At 36.7% G+C, this 15,832-nt stretch overlaps 1 protein-coding gene across 4 annotated transcripts in view; it reads right to left on the reverse strand.

Annotated features, from left to right (window-relative positions):
- Positions 1 to 15,832, reverse strand: part of LOC107686529 (heparan sulfate glucosamine 3-O-sulfotransferase 1-like) — a 74,938-nt gene that overhangs the window by 40,682 nt on the left and 18,424 nt on the right. Inside the window, exon 1 of one of the 4 annotated variants that reach the window (XM_016483565.1) lies at positions 2,859 to 2,982. The exons of the other annotated variants lie outside the window; for them this stretch is intronic. The gene's annotated coding sequence lies outside the window, so the exon portion shown is untranslated. Of the gene's footprint in view, positions 1 to 2,858; positions 2,983 to 15,832 lie in introns of those variants that run through there. 4 annotated transcript variants of the gene reach the window in all.

The raw sequence follows: 15,832 nt of genomic DNA on the forward strand, positions 1-15,832 counted from the left end.
ACCCTTTAAATGGTACTGGGAAATAGTTCGCGCAAAATCGTCCCAGTACTTTAGTACTGTACATTTAGTTCTGCAACTAAAGCGGTGCAAAAGGCCCTATTATTAAAGGCCAAATAACGTTGAACGAACCTTCTATTAACGTTACTGAGAACGTTCCCTGTTAGCTTGGTACAAATTACTTCAGTACTTGGAAATTACAGCATTAATGGATCAACATCAAAACATTTTCAACGATCAAAACCAAATAATATCTACACGCAAGCAGCCAGGTTTTTTTTTAACTCTGTAGTGAAGTGTTCCAGCAGGTGATTTTGATCTCAGCAGCTCTCCGGTTGCCGGGTCACCCGTCCATGGAATTAAAGCGGCAACCTCTGCGACGGCGGCTCACATTCTGAGCTATTAGACTCGGAGAAGCAGCAGTTCCAGCCAAAGACTTCATCAGTCAGACTCTGACAGGATAAATAGGCCAGCGCACACATCTCACTTCAAATATCATTAAACTGCAGGCACTTTAAACACAACACGGATCCATTGTACCAAATGCCACTGCTTACTGCACCAGGCTGCTTTCAAGACGAACACACTTTGACAGAGTCACTTTTCTGAGGTTCTGAATGCTGACTTTAAACACTTTTCTTCTATCAGAGAAAGGTCATAAACGGTTTAAGCGAAATCCACTGCTAGATGTTTGCCCATTACCCCGCATGTAAACACCTTGATCAGCTTTCTGTTTGCGTTCTCACCGAGGATGTGCAAAACCTCCATCCTCCTGTTGTTAATGTTGTTCTTTGTTTCTGTTGTTGAATGCCGCGCACAAATGACGTCGCTGTCGACCGGACACTGTCTGTGCGAATGCAACCCTTTAAATGGTACTGGGAAATAGTTCGCGCAAAATCGTCCCAGTACTTTAGTACTGTACATTTAGTTCTGCAACTAAAGCGGTGCAAAAGGCCCTATTATTAAAGGCCAAATAATGTTGAACGAACCTTCTATTAACGTTACTGAGAACGTTCCCTGTTAGCTTGGTACAAATTACTTCAGTACTTGGAAATTACAGCATTAATGGATCAACATCAAAACATTTTCAACGATCAAAACCAAATAATATCTACACGCAAGCAGCCAGGTTTTTTTTTAACTCTGTAGTGAAGTGTTCCAGCAGGTGATTTTGATCTCAGCAGCTCTCCGGTTGCCGGGTCACCCGTCCATGGAATTAAAGCGGCAACCTCTGCGACGGCGGCTCACATTCTGAGCTATTAGACTCGGAGAAGCAGCAGTTCCAGCCAAAGACTTCATCAGTCAGACTCTGACAGGATAAATAGGCCAGCGCACACATCTCACTTCAAATATCATTAAACTGCAGGCACTTTAAACACAACACGGATCCATTGTACCAAATGCCACTGCTTACTGCACCAGGCTGCTTTCAAGACGAACACACTTCGACAGAGTCACTTTTCTGAGGTTCTGAATGCTGACTTTAAACACTTTTCTTCTATCAGAGAAAGGTCATAAACGGTTTAAGTGAAATCCACTGCTAGATGTTTGCCCATTACCCCGCATGTAAACACCTTGATCAGCTTTCTGTTTGCGTTCTCACCGAGGATGTGCAAAACTATGCCGCATATATCTACCAGACAGCGATTCTCAGGGGTTGTTCATGAATTATGTTTGAAAACAGCTGGATGGAGCTCAACAGAGTGGAATCTGGTCTCCAGATGTGTTTTTAAAAGATTAACTATACTTCATATCACATATTTTTCAGCCTTTAAAATTCAAAAGAATGTCACTGGCAAACGTTTACTAAAATATGATTTATATGTTGTAAAAACTGTTATTCAGTCAGAATAAAGAGCTACTTTAAATGGCCATCAATGTAAAAAGATACATTTTACTCCCAAATAGTTTAGTGATAGCATCTACCAGTAAGAACTAGACAAAGTCAATTTTAATCAATTCTTACTCAGTATTTTTGTCTTGTTTTCCAGTACAAATATCTAAAAATCTTTCCTCGATATGATGTTTTTTTTCTTGGTAATGCAAACGTTAAGAAAACATTCCATTAAATCATTTTGCAAACATTATGGGAACGTTAGTTTTGAATGTTCTCTGAACGTTCTGAAACAAATGTAACGTTTAAAAAATGTTAGATGAACATCCAACTAAAATGTTTCAGAAAAAATGTTCCATGAACAATTTAGAAATAGTGTTTTTACCTAACGTTTTGAGAATATTATTTATTTTCCATTTTACTCCCAAATAATTTCATTACATTTGCCATTACAAACTAAAGACAATTTCACTGCAAAACTTGAATTTCTTCCTCAGTATTTCCATTACAAATATACTATCTAAACGTTCTTAAATCATGATATTTTTACAAAATGATGAATGCAAAGATGCAAAATTACATACTATGGTAAGCCTTGTTTTCTGAAAAATGTAAAATAAATGTAAAAATATCTGCCAGTGGGGTAAAAAAAAACTGAATTGAAACCTTTGAATTATTTATTTTTTTTTTAATTAGCAGATTTTTTTTCTTGTTTTAAGTTCAAACTAACTAAATTTTGACACATTTTGCAGAAAAAGATTTAATATCTCATGTCATTTTGTATCTCAAGTAACTATAGTGCTGTAACACAGCGCTGTAGCTTTGCACATCCTTAATTAACCTGTCAAACCTTTGCTTTCTTAGAAACATCTTGAAGAAACAATGACTAAACCTACTAGAGAGCAATATGGGGAAAAGACAGTCGCTGTGACCAACAATGCACACCATAAAACGAAGCTCTACTTCACCTGAATTAAAATGATCTGGAAAGCGACACTGTGCCACTCAGTCTGAGACAAATACTTACTTCAAAAGCTCTTCTCAAGTGCCTTGCTGAGAGCCAGGCTGTGGAAAATGTGACTGAAAATCACTGTAAGAGTTCTCGTGTGCGGATCGGGCTCAGCGAAGGAAGACGGGCGGCAAACAGCTGCATCCACTTTCCATCGGGCTCTTTGATAAAATGCTTCAGACTCTTATGTAATGAACACAGGTGCTCATGTGCAAAGCAAACGTCAGCCTCCAGCTGCGGTCTCTTCATAATGCTAACTCTGACACTGACATCCGTCAGATTAAACCACTACATTTCCATGAGTAAGCACTCGTGTTGGCCACTTTGTACGGACTGAGGAAGTGAAACGCAAAGCAGATGATGGTGTGAAACTATTTCCAGGCAGCAGATTGTGGATTGAAGATTTGCAGTGGACACAGAATATAAAGTTATTCATAGAGAAGAGCACAGCACTAGTTATGTCAAGGACATGGGTTTAATTCACAGAAAACACACACACACACTGATCAAATGAAAAACCCTGAATGCACTGCAAGTCACAGTGGATGAAAAAGATGTAAATGTACACTAGATTTATACATTCCCTGCTGAAATAAGCAGCATGCATTTGGGTTTTTCAGGCAGGTTTCTTAACCAGTTTCTTAACCAGCAAGACTTCCACCACTGCCATGCTGTAAAATCATCATTAACTAACATTAACCAACATTAACCAGCAGTAACAAGCATAACCAAGCATTAATCAGCATTAACCAACATTAACCAGCATTAACCAACATGAACCGGCATTAACCATCATTAACCAGAATTAACCAACATTAACCAACATGAACCAGCATTAACCAACACTAACCAACATTAACTGGCATTAACCAACATTAACCAGCATTAACCAACACTAACCAGCATTAACCAACAATAACCGGCATTAACCAGCATTAACCAACATAAACCAGCATTAACCAACATTAACCAGCATTAACCAACAATAACCGGCATTAACCAGCATTAACCAACATAAACCAGCATTAACCAACATTAACCAGCATGCAAATACTGTTGTGACAGTACGAATGTGACTGTTGTTTGTCTGCAAAAAAAAAGTTGCTAGGGTGTTGCTATGTGGTTTCCAGGGCTTTGCTATTCAGTTACTAAGGTATTTTGAGTGGTGTTTGGATTGTTGATATGGTGTTGCTATTTGGTTGCCAGGGATTAACTACTCAGTTACTGAAGTGTTCTAAATTGCGTTTACATTGTTGCTATGTGGTTGCTAGGCTTACCTTTTCAGTTACTAAGATGTTCTGAGTGGTGTTTAAAAAGTTTCAATGTGGTTGCTAGGGAGTTGCCAGGGCTTACCTCTTCAGTTACTAAAGTGTTCAGAGTGGCGTTTAGAAAGTTTCAATGTGGTTGCTAGGGTATTGCCAGGACTTACCTCTTCAGTTACTAAGGGTGTTCAGAGTGGCGTTTAGAAAGTTTCAATGTGGTTGCTAGGGTGTTGCCAGGGCTTACCTCTTCAAGATACTAAGATGTTCTGGGTGGCGTTTAGAAAGTTTCATTGTGGTTGCTAGGGTGTTGCCAGGGATTACCTCTTCAGTTACTAAGGTGTTCAGAGTGGCGTTTAGAAAGTTTAAATGTGGTTGCTAGGGTGTTGCCAGGGCGTACCTCTTCAGTTACCAAGGTGTTCAGAGCGGAGTTTAGAATTGTTGCTAGGGTGCTGCAATGGCTTATACTCTTTCGGTTACTAAGGTGTTCTGAGTGGTGTTTAGAATATTGCTAGGGTGTTGCCAGGGCTTACACCTTCAGTTACTAAGATTTTCTGAGTGGTGTTTAAAAAGTTTCAATGTGGTTGCTAGGGTGTTGCCAGGGCTTACACCTTCAGTTACTAAGATTTTCTGAGTGGTGTTTAAAAAGTTTCAATGTGGTTGCTAGGGTGTTGCCAGGGCTTACACCTTCAGTTACTAAGATTTTCTGAGTGGTGTTTAAAAAGTTTCAATGTGGTTGCTAGGGTGTTGCCAGCGCTTACCTCTTCAGTTACTAAGGTGTTCAGAGTGGTGTTTAAAAAGTTTCAATGTGGTTGCTAGGGTGTTGCCAGGGCTTACACCTTCAGTTACTAAGATTTTCTGAGTGGTGTTTAAAAAGTTTCAATGTGGTTGCTAGTGTGTTGCCAGGGCTTACCTCTTCAGTTACTAAGGTGTTCAGAGTGGCGTTTAGAAAGTTTCAATGTGGTTTCTAGGGTGTTGCCAGGGCTAGTGTTGACAGCAAACACTAACAACATGAAACTCAGGTAAGTGCACTATAAAAGTAAATAACGCAATTTAAGGATGGGATTAAGTTTCTGCAATTTATTAATCTAAACTTGAATAATCACACTATTAATTGTGCAAAGGTTCAGTACCATCTTCAATATTTAAAATTCAATCCCACAGTGCTGCTCTCTCTGCCAAGCTACTAGAGAATTCACTAGAGTCCCTCCTGACGGAGTAAAACGCGATCAATACGGCCCAGTGACTCGTGATTGCTCTGTGTATTTTCAATGATCAAACAGAGGTGTGTTTAAGCCATCAAACACCTTCTAATCATCATGCAACAGGGGCTTCAATTTACACTGGACTGCGTGTTCTCAGCCCGGTCGATTATATCTGTTCCATCTACTGGCAGCCTCAAATCTGTTAAAGTAGTCTTGCTACTATTTGGCCATAATAAGCCTCAAATTGATGATTAACCTTTGTAATCCAGCGAGCGCATGGAAGACGGTGTGCTCTTGTCATCTGAGTGGCTGCAAGAAAGATGCTGCATTATCGTCTGTGGGAAAATTGAGGGTTTTGTGAGCAAATAAGGCAGCGTTATCTGCACGGAGCGTGCCCGAGTATAATGAAGACGCATCTCTAGAATGAAGAGCCTTTTAATAACGAATCAGACCGCTTCACTGTATTGTGCGTTTTAATAAAAAAACATCCACGTCTATGCGTGAAGATAGACGCTCTTATCTTGGGAAAGCGAGGAGAATTAGCATCTGGTGCAGAGCACCAGCCATTGTTTATGGCAATCTATTATTTGGTAATCAGACATTAAATGGGTAATTTCTCTATATTTAACTGCAGCCGGTGAGCTAATGGCTTAATCTGACCAACAAGGGTGATTTACCTTTTGTTTACTTCGAATCACCATTAGACAAACTCAATTCGTGACTGCAAATGATGCAGGAAACAATTCCCTAAAATGTGACTAAACACATGCACCAATAAGATAGCGCATATATGCATCAATATGCGTTTTAGCGTTCATTAGCCTGTGATATTTGCAGTCGGTTGTTTCATAAGGACGACGTTTATAAAAGACTTGAGGCTCCTTTATCAGAGGCCTTCATCAGTTGGTATTTCATATCTATCATATTTGTGAGTGGAATCAGTCCACAGGCTGTCATTTACACGTCACCTTGTCAAAGCGCCAGACAAACGACGTCCTTCCTTATCTTAAAATGTCTAAGGACGAAAAAAATAAGATCTTTGTGTGGAGTCTCATTTCAATGAAATAAATTTAAATTAAAATAAGGCCATAAATTAAACCTTAATATATTCCACTCTGGGGGACAGAGGCAGAATCAGGGCATACTTAAAAAACATGACAAAAACACAATCCCTCATCAAGAGTGAAGTAAATTTCAAAAACTTTCATTTGCCAAAGGGTCAAGGCTAGCTGTTTTCTAGGTCGGAGAAAGAAATATTATATTAGCAATAAACATACTCTTAAAGTGAAAAAAAAACGTAACATGCAGGGTAAATCACATAAGATACAATCAACAGCAAATATCAAAATTTTGGAAGTTGGCTTTAGGAGTGAGAAATGGCAAAACAACAAACAAAAATACTACTAGATAGTGAAAGGTCAATCTAAAGAATAATGGGGGATTGAAATCGATGGTTTAATGAAAACAACTGGCCAAATAATCATCTATCCAGGAAACAAGTTTAGGTTAAAAAACGTTTTAAATTGTTTTGAAATGTTTCTAATACATTGAAATGTTCCGTTTTCTGATTAGAATGTTATTTACAATTATTTAGAATGCTGAAGGTTACAACATTTTTTCTTACAACGTTCTACTAACTGTATTTTTACCTAAAATATGATACGTTTATTTTTAATATTCTAAAAACAGTAACATGTCTAGTTTCTTGTTGTGATTAGAATGTTATTTAAGGGTTACAAAAATGTTTCTTACAACTTTATTTTGACCTAAAATATAACTTTATTTGAACGTTTATTTTTAATATTCTAAAAACATTAGAACATCCAGTTTTCTTATTGTGATTATAACGCTATTTAAAGATTACAAAAACATTTCTTAGAACGGTCATCAAAGTCATCACATAATGACATTTTGAAATTATGTTCTAAAAACATTTTCTCTCAGCGTTATGAGAATGTATAGTATATCAAATAATAATAAAGTTAAAAGAACGTTTCATAAACATTACTTTAAGAACGTTTTGTGCTAACATTTATATATAGTAACTTTAAAAAAGAACCTTTTATGCAATGTAAAGTTTCCACACGTTAAATGTTCTTCGTGGAACCACTGATGTCAATAAAAAAAAAACAAATTTTAAGAGTTAGGCTGGTTCAGCATTCAGAAACAGTTATTAAGGGTTTTCACATACAACTTGTTCTTGCATTAAAAAGCAGCTATACAAGAAAGAACAAAATACAAGAGAACTACAGGGGTCTTGAATATTTGAAACTTGACACAGCGTCTTAAATAATCAACGCTTAAAAACAGCATGACAAACGGTGCAGTACAAGAATGAATACTCTGGTTAAGGGTTTATTCAAATCTCTAACACTAAGTACAAGCACCTCTAATAAAAACTTGACCCTTATGCCGCTGTTCAAGCACATCCTTATTAGTTTTTACTCGAGCACTTTAAAAGTGTCCTCTCGAGTGAAGCACCTCCACCTCTATTGCTAGTGAGGCAGAGGAAAAAAAAACAACTTCTGAGTCTTTCAGCTGTACTTTCTCCACTGCTGCATGAAAAAACCTTTTATGAAAGCCTGGAAACAAAACAAAAAATTATAAATAATGAATCCAGTAACACCGAATGGAAAATCTAAGACGTGGAGCATAATAAAGTAAGCCGCAAAATCAAATGACTGCTGTTTCTACGAGCTTTAATCTCAGGGTAATTTCATTTCACACTACGCAGTACTAAACACTGCAACACTAGAACAATATTTTGGCTCCTGCCTCTCACAGGTATTTGAGAAAATGAGCCATTAAACACACGTCTATTGTCTAATTGTGTAGCTGAATAACAACACGCTTGTAGGGCGAAATAAAGAGCAACACAACATGCGGTAAAGGAGGCTTTATCTCTGATCTGAAGACAACGAAAGCCGTGAATAAATGTCTTTTCGCTCATCACGTGGAATGATAAATTCACCCCATAATGCATTTGCCTCAGAATTTGAGATTAAAAAATATTTCAAATTAGGTGTCAAAAGCCTCATATTGAACAACTCCCTCTTCAAACTGCACTCCAAACGCACCAGCGTCCAATTATTCCAAAATGACAGCAAATTGAACAGAAGAAAGCACAAAGCCGTCACTCCGAGGCGCACATCCAGGAAGCCTCATCGGAATACATATAGCATTAATGAGCATGTCCCATCAGCACGGATCAAGTGCGATCATCTGATGCTATGCAAGTTTAAGGGGGCTTACGAGAGGGAACGCAATCAATACACTTATCCAGATGCACTGCACAGCCATCATATAAGACTAGGGATGGGAATCGTTAGGAATTTAATGATTCTGGTTCAGATTTCAGTTCTGGTTTAAAGGGGCAGTTCACCCAAAAATAAACATTCTGTTATCGTTTACTCGCTCTCATGTCATTCTAAACCTGTTTGATTTTATTTCTTCTGTGGAACACAAAACGAGATGCTCTTTAACGGACAATGACAGTGACTGGTAAGCGGCCCAAAACAGATTAGAGACCAGAGTTTAAACCATTATTTAGGGCCCTATGATTTCCGCGATGCAGAAATCGCGGACGAAATCGCGGAATCCAGTCATAAAAATGGGATTTACTGTATAATGTCACAGAATTTGCCAAATTTTGGATGAATAAATCAAAACTAGGTCAGTACACTCAAATAAAAACACAATATGGACTAGTGTCTGTTAATATTAAGCCGCAAAAATACTATTTAAATATGAATCCTGCATGTTCTGCGTGTCTCTGTGTGAATGAAAGGCGCAGACGGGCGGTTTCATTTAATACACACATACTGAAGCACGTGTGACGTTCGCTGTGTTTTCAGCCTCTGTCGCCTATATGAGTACATGAACATCAGCTCTAGAACTGCTCTGAGTCACTTTATGAGCATTTGACCGTTTCTTTTGAGAAAAATATATCATCATATCATATACAAACAGAAACATAAAGGTCGTCACAGCAACCCGTCAAAATAAAAGTTCGGTTTAACTTGAATAAACTGTGACAGAAATATATTACTTAATGTAATGATAGTACTACTACTAATAATAAAATTATTATTAATACATTATTTTTTTAAAGACTATTTACCAGTAAAATTATTTACCAGAAAAATGTAAATACACAATTTTTTTTTCTGGAAAAAATAAATAAATAAATAAAATAATAATATATATATATTTTTTTTATAAAATCAGTTAATTAGAGATGCTTTTGATTATTAAAATATAATGAAACCATTCAAATAGAATCCAGAAAATTAATGGAAAACACAGAATTTGGTAATAAGTTGCTTTTAAATTGTGTAAGTTTCATGACTTCAATTAATTAGACATGCTTTTTGATTAATATTTTTTATTTAACCATTAAAACAGATTCAGAAAAAAAAAACAGAAAATTTACAGAGAGAATTAAAATTGGAAAAAACAGGATTTGGGAAAAAATTTAACGGATTTCATAGGGCCCTAATTATTAGGAGTGTGCTACATTTGTCATCTATGATAATATTGTAATTGTTGTTTTAACGCTATGCAAGCTGACATTATTGAGTATGTATGAGTATTGAGAGTGCAAACGCATTCACTGTGTAATGAAGTGTATTAGAATATAGTTAGAATGCCCATATAATTCAAGTTATGAAAGCAAAAAATATCCCTGTATGGGTTTTTGTTTTTTATAGTTGGCCAATATCACACAAGCAATAATCTCGTTTTCCCAAATATCATAGCGTATGAGCTCAATCACGAATGTTATACTGATTTTATAGAGCAGTTCAACAAACAATAAGTTAATATTTAGGGAGGTATATTTTAGGCACAATATTGTTTTTTTTGTTTTTTTTTATTTCACCAACGAAAATAGTCCCAAACAAAGTCAGGTCAGAACATTTGTGCATCTCAGAGCAACACTGCGGTGTATCATTCCTGAAAGAATCCGTTTTTGAATCAATCCTTTGAGTAAACGATTCAATGATCCATTCACAAAGACTTGCTTCATTTCTAAATGAATCAGCCGCTTTAAATATATCATCTGAACGAACGATTCACTAAATCACTCATTAAAACAGGGACTTGCTGCCACCTACTGGCAATTTAGTGTCATATTTATTTATCCATGACAGACCTAAACCAGCCAAGGTACCAGCACAAAAACAGCAAAATATTGTTTAATCATCGTTATCGAAAAAAAAACCCAAAATATTGAGAACCCTTTTTTTTTTGTCAATATCGTACACTGCAAACCGTTATTTGTTGATATTTTTGCTCTCCAATCGCATTCATGTTTACACATTTAAATATGCTGCATCAAGACATGTCACGCCAAGATTAACATCAATGATATTATATCTATGCCAATTTATTTTGGAGAAAATAACATTAAATTAGAAATAAATACTAAATTTAGCTCCAACACTCAAGGTAAATCACATTAGATGCAATAAGGAATTGGTTACTTCCAACAAATAACAAAGCTAACACTCTAGATTAGGGAACGCTATTCACTATTAACTAGTTGCTTATTACCATGCATACTACTAACATATTGGCTGTTTACTAGTACTTACAAAGCACATATTGGTGCATTATTCTGCATGACCATATTCTGGATCCATTAACCCTACTCCATACCTAAACTTTTATTATGGTACACTTTAGATTAGAAAACACATATTCACTATAATTTTCTCTCAATAAACTCCTAATTTGCTGCTTTTTGATAGTAAGAAAGGTGTTTGTTGTAGTTGTTAAGTTTAGAAGTTGGCTTCAGGAGTGGGAAAGGCCAAAACAACAAACACAAAAGTCAATCTAAAGGATGCTGGGGGATTCAAGTCAATGGTTTACCGGAACAATCGGTCAGCTAATTGTCTGATTTAGCGTTCACTGAATATTTTAACCTTGACATTGTGTATCCAGTTATTAAAGGTGTTCATATACAACACGTCCTTGCATTCAAAAACAGCTGAACAAAGCACAACCAAATACAACAGATTTATTTTTCAGGTATTTAGCAGTAGCATTCAAGAAATTGAATAAACAAATATAAAAATAAAACACTATATACACTTGTATAAATTATACATTGATTCTTAATTGTTATACACTGATTATACACTGACAGAATTATACACTGATTCTTAAAGCAACTGTATTAAAGTTCTTCAGTCAAGAGCAGTGAGTGATGTTTATCTGTGTTTGGTTTTTTTTATTTACATTAAAGGGATAGTTCACCAAAAATGACAATTCCATCATCATTTACTCACTCTAAAGTTATTTTAATCTTCAATGAGTTTCTTTCTTCTGTTGAACAGCTGCTGGTCCCCAGTGACGTCCATAGTATTTTTTTTCCTACTATCAAACTTGATGGGGATCAGCAACTGTTTGGTTACCCACATTCTTTAAAAGATCGTATTTTGTGTTCAGCACAAGAAAAAAATTAATCCAGGTTTGGGACAACATGTGAGTGAGTAAATAATGACAGAATTTTAATTTTTGGGTGAACTCTCACTTTAATGACAAGCGGCAGCATGTTTAGTGCTATTAGACTGCTGTCACGAATGAGTTTCTTTCTTCTGTTGAACAGCTGCTGGTCCCCAGTGACTTCCATAGTATTTTTTTTCCTACTATCAAACTTGATGGGGATCAGCAACTGTTTGGTTACCCACATTCTTTAAAAGATCTTATTTTGTGTTCAGCACAAGAAAAAAATTAATCCAGGTTTGGGACAACATGTGAGTGAGTAAATAATGACAGTATTTTAATTTTTGGGTGAACTCTCACTTTAATGACAAGCGGCAGCATGTTTAGTGCTATTAGACTGCTGTCACTTTAAGACCTACACGCATCTAAAATACAGGCACGCATCCATGTCTCTCTCAACTGTTTACTTTCACTTTAGACATAACCAACTGTGTTTATATGTAAACCGTGTGTATTTTTGACAGCATTAGCGCAATCAGACGCGAAATATAACTTGGTCCAGTTATCAGGTGCTGTTTGACAGGCTTTTTTAATGTGTACGTGCTTCAGGTGTTCATGTCAGAACAGCACACAAATTAAATGTTTAACTGGCAAGGCTTTAAAGCACATGCAAATAATGTACTTTTGTGAGCAGTGTCCCGTGAGTGTAACTCTACCACTGAGTTAACATTTGATGTGAATCTATGTTGCATTGTACAGTATATTGAGACGGAGGTGCCAGAACTGCAACTGATAGAATGTGCGCTGTAGCACAATAGTACAATATTTCTTCAAAAGCAGATAGTGGAGATATTTTAATCGTCCACGATCAAATCATCATAATCGCACATCCCTAGCATAAATATATAAATCTGTATAGCACAATTGCAGCCAGCTGACACACTTCTCCCATAGTACACCATACAGTATGTCATAACACCACCCATCCCTGATGTGTACTTATGTTAACCTCGACATCAGCTATTGTTCTGGGCTGTGTAACACACAGCTTGTTCAGGAGCTGTAGTATGAGCGCCTCAATGTGCTGGAGTGCGTCTTCTTTAGCCGACAGATTTGGATGCACTTGTAACTGCACCTGCACATATAAAAACATAGCAATGTTATAACTTCACTGTGACACTGAATCACGGATGCATTTGAATGGTATCACCAAGACAAATGCACATAAAAAAAAACGATAAAAATAAATAGTTATAAAAAAATCTGGTCTGCGATTACAGCTCTCTCACAGATTTATAGACACACTGTTGCAAAGGCAACATGACATCATCTGACATACACACACTGATATGCAGACACGCACACACCTTCTCAGCTCTCAGTTTGGTGGACAAATGAAAAGAAAAAAAAAAGCTCTTTCCGATTTTATCCCCCTCCCAACTTACTGGGCTGTGTTATATGTAAACCGCAATCATACGCGAAAGATAACTTAGTCTAGGGTTACACTTTATTTCGATAGTCCACTTTAGATATTCTACTAACTGTAGTCTAGTAACCAGGTGCTGTTTGACAGGCTTTTTGAGTGTGCGCGCTTCAGGTGTAAGTGCTCAGAAAAAGCACATTTCAGAAAAGCACGCAAATGAAATGTTTAACCGGCGAGGCTTTAAAGCCTTCAAAGTCAAGTGTAAGTTAAAGCCTTGCCGGTTAAACATTTAATTTGTGTGCTTTTCTGACATGCGCTTTTTCTGAGCGCGTACACCTGAATCGCACGCACACTAAAAGCCTGTCAAACAGCACCTGGTTACTGGACTAAGTTATCTTTTGCGTCTGATTGCGCTAATATTGTCAAAAACACACAAGGCTTATATATAAACACAGTTGATTATTAGGGTTGGGTATCTTTTGGGTTTTTTACGATACCGGTGCCAAATCGATACTTTTAAAACGGTACCGGTACCTAAACCGTGCCTGAACCGATACTTTAAAAAAAACAAAATACCCAAAATAGGATGGATTGGCCATTATTGAGTGCTATAAACATATTTAATGTCTGTTCCATTCATACTGGACGCCAGAGGGCGCCCTCGCGCAGAAACTCCACATGTGCATCACAGAAGGAACTCTTTTGTTGGACAACAGGTTTAGAAACGCTTCTCTTTGCAAGTCATTACAAGGGAAGTTTAGCTTCAGGCATTTTAATTTAAGAATGTTTAGCTTAGCTAGCTACCGGTATCTACCTGCTGCCATCAGAGCAAGTGTAATTACTGCATTCACGCGCTCCTCGGATGCTCTCATTTCCCGAGTTGTGCTTTTAAGTCGGAATGTGAAAACAACATGGACACTCGCGTTACTACAAAGATGTGTTGGATTTGTATTATTAGAGCTTTCCGACTTGCATTCGTGAATTTTCTCAGTCGAGAAATTATTTTTCATGTGCGGTGCCGGTGATCCTTACGTCCGTTTCGGAGAACAAATATTTCAATCGATCGCTCAAGCATTTAAGTGGCACCGAAACGAGGCACCGAAATCTGCATTCTGATTCGGTTCTAGTACATACCGGTTACATAGGTACTAGGTGATTATGTCTAAAGTGAAAGAAAACAGTTGAGAGAGAAACTGATGTGTGCCTGTATATTAGATGCGTGTAGGTCTTAAAGTGACAGCAGACTAATAGTACTAATCATGATGCCGCTTGTCATTAAAGGGAGAGTTCACCCAAAAATTTAAATTCTGTCGTTACTTGCCCACTTTCATGTTGTCCCAAACCTGTATTAATTAATGCCTAACAAAAAGAAGATATTTTGAAGAATGTAGGTAACCAAACCCCTGCTGGTCCCCACTGACTTTGATAGTAGGAAAAAAACCCACTATGGACACCACTGGAGACCAGTAGCTGTTTGGTTACCCACATTCTTCAAAATAACTTTTATGTTCAACAGAAGAAAGCAACTCATTCAAGATTAAAATAACCTGAGAGTGAGTACATGATAACAGAATTGTCATTTTTGGGTGAACTATCCCTTTAATGTTAATAAAACAACAAAACACAGAGAAAAATCACTCACTGCTTTTGACTGAAGAACTTTAATAAGAATCTATGTATAATTTATACAGTGAAGTGTATATAGTGTTTTATTTTTATATTTGTTAATTCAATTTCTTGAATGCTACTACTAAACACCTGAAAAAGCAATTTTTGCTTTATTTGTATATGTCTTTTAAAGCCAAATCTCAAGACCACTGTGGATCTGTTGTATTTTGTTGTGCTTTGTTCAGTTGTTTTTGAACACAAGAACGTGTTGTATGTGAACACCCTTAAAGTTCAAGTTCAAGTTCATTTTATTTGTAGAGCACATATACATTAATTTTAGACCGTAAACGAAGCTGATCGAAACTGGACCCAATGACAGAAGAGATATGTTTATCAAATTTTAAATGCTGGTCGACTAGAATACCTAGGTTCCGCACCCGCGAGGATCTAAAAACGGATAAACTTTCTAACTCAGGGCTTATACACTGAGAGTTATCATTTGGACCGAAAACAATTACCTCGGTCCACATTCTTCAAAATAACTTTTATGTTCAACAGAAGAAAGCAACTCATTCAAGATTAAAATAACCTGAGAGTGAGTACATGATAACAGAATTGTCATTTTTGGGTGAACTATCCCTTTAATGTTAATAAAACAACAAAACACAGAGAAAAATCACTCACTGCTTTTGACTGAAGAACTTTAATAAGAATCTATGTATAATTTATACAGTGAAGTGTATATAGTGTTTTATTTTTATATTTGTTAATTCAATTTCTTGAATGCTACTACTAAACACCTGAAAAAGCAATTTTTGCTTTATTTGTATATGTCTTTTAAAGCCAAATCTCAAGACCACTGTGGATCTGTTGTATTTTGTTGTGCTTTGTTCAGTTGTTTTTGAACACAAGAACGTGTTGTATGTGAACACCCTTAAAGTTCAAGTTCAAGTTCATTTTATTTGTAGAGCACATATACAACAGCCACCAGGCTGACCAAAGTGCTTTCCAGAAGAGCAACAATTTTACCACATACACAGACAACAAACC

This window comes from Sinocyclocheilus anshuiensis, unplaced genomic scaffold (assembly GCF_001515605.1).
Source record: "Sinocyclocheilus anshuiensis isolate Anshui unplaced genomic scaffold, SAMN03320099.WGS_v1.1 scaffold1459, whole genome shotgun sequence".
NCBI lineage: Eukaryota > Metazoa > Chordata > Actinopteri > Cypriniformes > Cyprinidae > Sinocyclocheilus > Sinocyclocheilus anshuiensis.